Below are 5,190 nucleotides of genomic sequence, written 5' to 3' on the forward strand. Positions count from 1 at the left end.
CCCTTCCCGCCCGCCTTTAGGAGCTCCGGGAAGGAGCTGCTCCTCCCAGCAGATCCAGGCCTGCCGGAGGAAGGGGAGGAGAGCCAAGAGCACAAATACAACTGCAAAGGAGCGGGCTGCCGAGAGCAGGGTGAGCCAGAGGCTGCTGCGRGGCCGAGGGGAGAAGGGGGCTGTCGGGAAGCATCAGGCACTTTGCCTTTGGCACCTGGCGAGGATCGGAGCGCCCTGCTTGGATTCTGCTCGGATCCTGCTCGGATCCTGCCCGGGGGAAGCGGATCCCACTCTGTGTGTGTGTCTGTGTGTGTGTGTCAGCACCTGGCACGCCGGCCCCGCTCAGCCTCCCACATCCTGCTGCAATCACACACGGCAAAATGTCAGCAGCGTTTATTGCGCTCACAGAGGCTCTGCTGGCCTCCAGGAGGGGATGTTTGAGGTCTTGTGATGCAATCTCTGACCCTTTTTGTTAGGGATACACTTTCGCACACCGTGTGATTGCCCAGAAGCTCCCTGCCACAGGATATGAGCTCCACGGGATCAACAAAATGTGTCTGCATTTGGTGGAGACTGAAGACACTCAAAGTGCTCTCTTCAGAATAACAGAAATAAAAAAACACATATGCTGCCTTCCAGCAGAGGCAAAAACATCAAACCCAGAGCTTGGATAAGTGCTGAAGCTTTATTCCCATGTGTCAAGGGCTCCTAGTTGGCTGATGGGCAGGAAATGGGACGGGACTTGGAGCAACCTGGTCTAGTGGAAAGTATCCATGGCTGGGGGTTTGGAACARGATGACCATTAATGTCCTTCCCAACCCAAACCATCTTGTGATTCTTTGAAAGCTCCCTCGGTGGTGGTTTATGTGAAAAGCTGTATCCCACTCTGAAGTGCCTCACTCAGAAAGGATCTCCTGGTGCACAGGGCACTGTCCAGTGGTCACTGGGCACTCCAGTGCCTGACCAGCACCATCCCAGGCCATGAGTGCTCACAGTCCTGTAGCTCTGCTGTGAGGAGGCTTCCCTGGGAGCTGAGGCCATGACGCTGGAAAGTGAGTCCATGGCAGCACTTTTCATGAGCAGGCTGGTTGCATTCCTTGTGCATCACAAGCCCTCCCTGCTGAGAAGAAAGTGCTGGCTGGGACAAGGGTGGAGGTGACAGGAGCAGGAATGGTCAGGCAGAGATTGAGGCAGTGCCACATCCACATGTTCCTCATTTGCTTTTTCAGCRTTTCCTCCCTGATCCCTGCACTAATGTTGCATCCCCAGTGGAGTCATCAGTGATGTTCTTGCACCCCTCCTTTCTCCCACGCACCTCACAACATTTTTGGAATATCCAGGCGGGACAAACACAGCTTGTTTCCCTGCCTGTGGAAGAACTGCTCCAGCTGGCTCTTCCAAAGGCAGCCAGGCCAGCCTCAGCTCAGAGTTATCTGATGGTCACACTCAGCAGCCAAACCCTGAGCCCTTCCCACAGAGCGCTCCTGGGCTGTTCTGGAGAGCCAGCTGGCACATGGCTGTGTGCGTGGGCAGTCCCCAAAGCCTGGGATGTCACCAGGAGCTGAGGTGATGCGCTGTGCAGCCCTTCCCAGGGCATCACTCAGCACACCCCTGTGGGTGGCCATGGTGGCCCTGGAGAGGCAGCGCCCGCACCCTCCTCTGCCTGGCTCTGTCGATGTTTTGTGTCTCACTTTGCAGAGCCTCACACAGACTGTCTGACCTCCATCAGCAGCTTGGCACCAGGACTCACCTGACCTGCTCCTGAGTCATCCCTGTGCGCAGCAGGGAGCAGCAGACTCCAGAAGGTGGATGTGCTGCTGCCATCCAGCTGATCACAGGGCTCAGAGCTGCTTTGGAGCTCCCCAGGTGGCAATTCCTTCACTTCTGCACGTTTTCCTCAGCCACATGCTTGCAAGCCTGATGGGACTGCCCACATCCCAACATCAGCCCCGCTCCTGAAGGGATGTGGGACACCCTGGTCCTCTTTGCGTCTGCAGCACTTTGTCCTCCTTCCCTGACACCCTCCCCAGCTGCAGGAAAGACATGTTCTCCCAGTGCATGACCCAACCACCTCACAGCAGAATTGGAAGGGCTCCTGGAGCCGGGCCACCAGAGAGGAAGGACCACTCCCTGTACTGGACCTGCTCCAGGCTGGAAGGAGAGACAAGCTGCCTTGGCTGCAGTGATTGAATCCTTCGCCCAAACCAGAGAGAACATCCCATCCTCCCCATTCCCCCGCTGCTGCAGTGTGCAAGGCCCTGCCATCACCAGGCAAGCACATCAGTCATCCCCCAGGTGGGTTAGGCTGGACTGAAGTTGTTTGGGCTCTGTCCTTGCTGTGTTCCAGCTGGCCAAAAACACCTACCACGCTGACCTGACCTCTTGGATCTGCTCACCCATGTCTGAGCAGCTCAGCCTGGCTGCCCTGAGCCTGGGGGAGCAGGGAGTGAATTCCTGGTGTAGACTGACCTGGTTTAGACACATCCTTGAGCCCACCAAGGCTGCAGATGGGCAGGAAAAAGAAGAGGCAAACCCACAGGAGACAGAACATTTGCTATCCTGCAGCACCAAGAACTGGGTATCAGTGTGTGTCATTTACTGAGTCAGCACCTGCTGGGAAGGGACAGGTGTTCCCTCCAGAGCAGAATGAAATATCCCTGGCTGTCCCCTGTCTTGGGAAGAAACTCCAGTCCTGTTAGCTAGGCTCAGCTCGTGTGGGATCGAGCACCATTATGAGCTTGTTGGCTGCTCACCTCCATGTCACCTCCATCCTCCTGCAGCCCCAGCAGCTCCCTGCACGTCTCCAGCGGTGAAGGAGCCTCCATGGAAGGTGTTCCTCTGTGCCCAGGGTGTCAGCATTGTCCCCTTCCCAGAGCCACCAGGCTCCCTCCTGCCCACCCTGCTCCCATCTCATCCCTGGGGACCCAGAGGCTTCAGGACTCCCACAGCCCCCCTAAATCTGCCTCCCCCTCGCCCGTAAGCCATCCCCCCTCCCCGGCAGAGCCGCATTTCCCGCCCGCCTGTGCACGGGCATGGCTCGGCCTTTCTTCCTTTTCATCCCTTTCTCCCTCCCTGAATGCGCTTTGCTTGCTTTGGCGGCTCGGGGCAGGGAGAGCCCCTCTCCCCCCTCTCCCCGCTCTCCCCCCTCGTTCCCGGGGATCCCCCCGGCAGATGGGGCCGGACTATGAATGTGCACACAGTGAAGCCCCTAAGAGGATTTGCTGGTGCCCCTTTCATTGCGAGCCTTTGTGTGCTGCTCCGCTGCGGTGGGACGCCCCCCGAGTTCTCCCCCGGCTCCTCTCTCTTGCACTCCAGAAGAAAAGAAAGTGCCTATAAAGGCCTTGTTTGTCCGACTCGTTTGAGAGGACCATATTGCTGTAGGTGCCGCGGGTCCCGGCGTGACAGCGTCGCCCCTTTGAGAGCGGTGACGTGCGGCTCCCTCCTGGGAGGGTCCGAGCGGGCGGCTTAGCCAGGCGCTGGGAAAAAAAAATAAAATAAAAAAAAAAGGTTTCAGTTGCATTTCAATGTCCATTGAACCCTGAATCCCCGGCGATGCGTTTTCCAGAGGCTCCGCGGACAGACAAAGCCAGGGAGGAGGAGGAGGAGGCTGGGAAGATGCTTCGTGTCCAGCAGCGGGTGAAGGAGCTGCTACCCCCCCAAAATCCCATGGTGGAGGGTTGAGCAGGGCTGGCAATGSTGCTTTTCCAATGACATCTAGCGGTGAAGCCAGGGAAGGAGGAAAAGCGCCGGCTGGGATTTCCCGGCGCCTCCCGCTGCGGCATTTTGCCCTTTGTATGGCAGCAGACAGCCCCCAGCCAAGAGGGAAGCAYAAACAAGCTGCACAGCAGCCTCGACAGCCCCCGGACATCAGCCAGCCCACCCCGAACCGTGCGCTGCTCCCTGCGCTCCGTCTCGGCTTTTCGGGGGCCCCGCAGCAGATGTCGGGGATGGAAATGGAGGCGCACGGCAGCGCATCGATCTCATCCTCGCTGGGTCTGTGCTCCAGCAGCTCCCCGTGCATGCTGCCAGCTGCCCAGGGCAGGTTTGTGACATGCGGGGCAGGCCTGGGGACATTCCCTGTGCAGGTTTGTGACACGCGGGACAGCCCTGGGGACATTCCCTGTGCAGGTTTGTGACACGCAGGACAGGCCTGGGGACATTGCCAGGGCAGTTTGTGACATGCAGGACAGGCCTGGGGACATTGCCAGTGCAGGTGTAGTGACCCTGCAGCGGTTTGTGACATGCAGGACAGGCGTGGGGACATTGCCAGTGCAGTTTGTGACACGCAGGACAGGTGTGGGGACATTCCCAGGGCAGTTTGTGACACGCAGGGCAGGCCTGGGGACATTCCCAGTGTAGGTTTGTGACACCAGGACAGCCCTGGGGACATTGCCAGGGTAGTTTGTGACACCAGGACAGCCCTGGGGACATTCCCCAGGCAGTTTGTGACACGCAGGACAGGCCTGGGGACATTGCCAGGGCAGTTTGTGACACGCAGGACAGGCCTGGCGACATTCCCCAGGCAGTTTGTGACACGCAGGACAGCACTGGGGACATTCCCAGGACAGTTTGTGACCCTGCAGCACAGACCGTGGCTCCAGGGATGCTCACAGGGCATCTCACCCTGGCTCAGGTGGCCACCAGGACCTGCAGTGATCCTGGCAGGGAGGTGGCTGAGGCTGAATACCAGCCTGGGCTGCTCACTGTTTAACCAAAGTGTGTTAAGGTGTCAGAAGAGCTTCCATACCTCACCAGCCACTGGAAAACCCACTGAGGAGAGCATACACTGGAGGGATTGGTCACTGGTGTCCCCACTGCAGCATTCAGAGCCTTTTCTTACTGCTCACTACGCACCAGAGCACCCACACTGCTGGACCAGGAGCTGCTGATGGACGCTGTCCCAAGCCAAAGGGACTATGGGGCCTAAATCCTCTCTTACACCGCCTCTTCTGCAGCAGATCACCTTGGCTCCCTGGCACAGGGTGCCCAGAGAAGCTGTGGCTGTCYCTGGATCTSTGGMAGTGTCCAAGGCCAGGCTGGACAGAGCTTKGAGCAGCCTGGGATAGTGAAAGGTGTCCCTGCCATGGCAGGGGTGGAACAAGGTCTCCCCCAACYCAAACAGTTTGGTGAYTSTCTGACCTGGAAGGTCCTTGCCTTTCTCCAGGGACACGGTGCCCAGGGTGACCCATGCCATTCCCC

Source organism: Malurus melanocephalus, unplaced genomic scaffold (genome assembly GCF_030028575.1).
Source record: "Malurus melanocephalus ecotype Western Australia unplaced genomic scaffold, MMel_1.1 scaffold_500, whole genome shotgun sequence".
NCBI lineage: Eukaryota > Metazoa > Chordata > Aves > Passeriformes > Maluridae > Malurus > Malurus melanocephalus.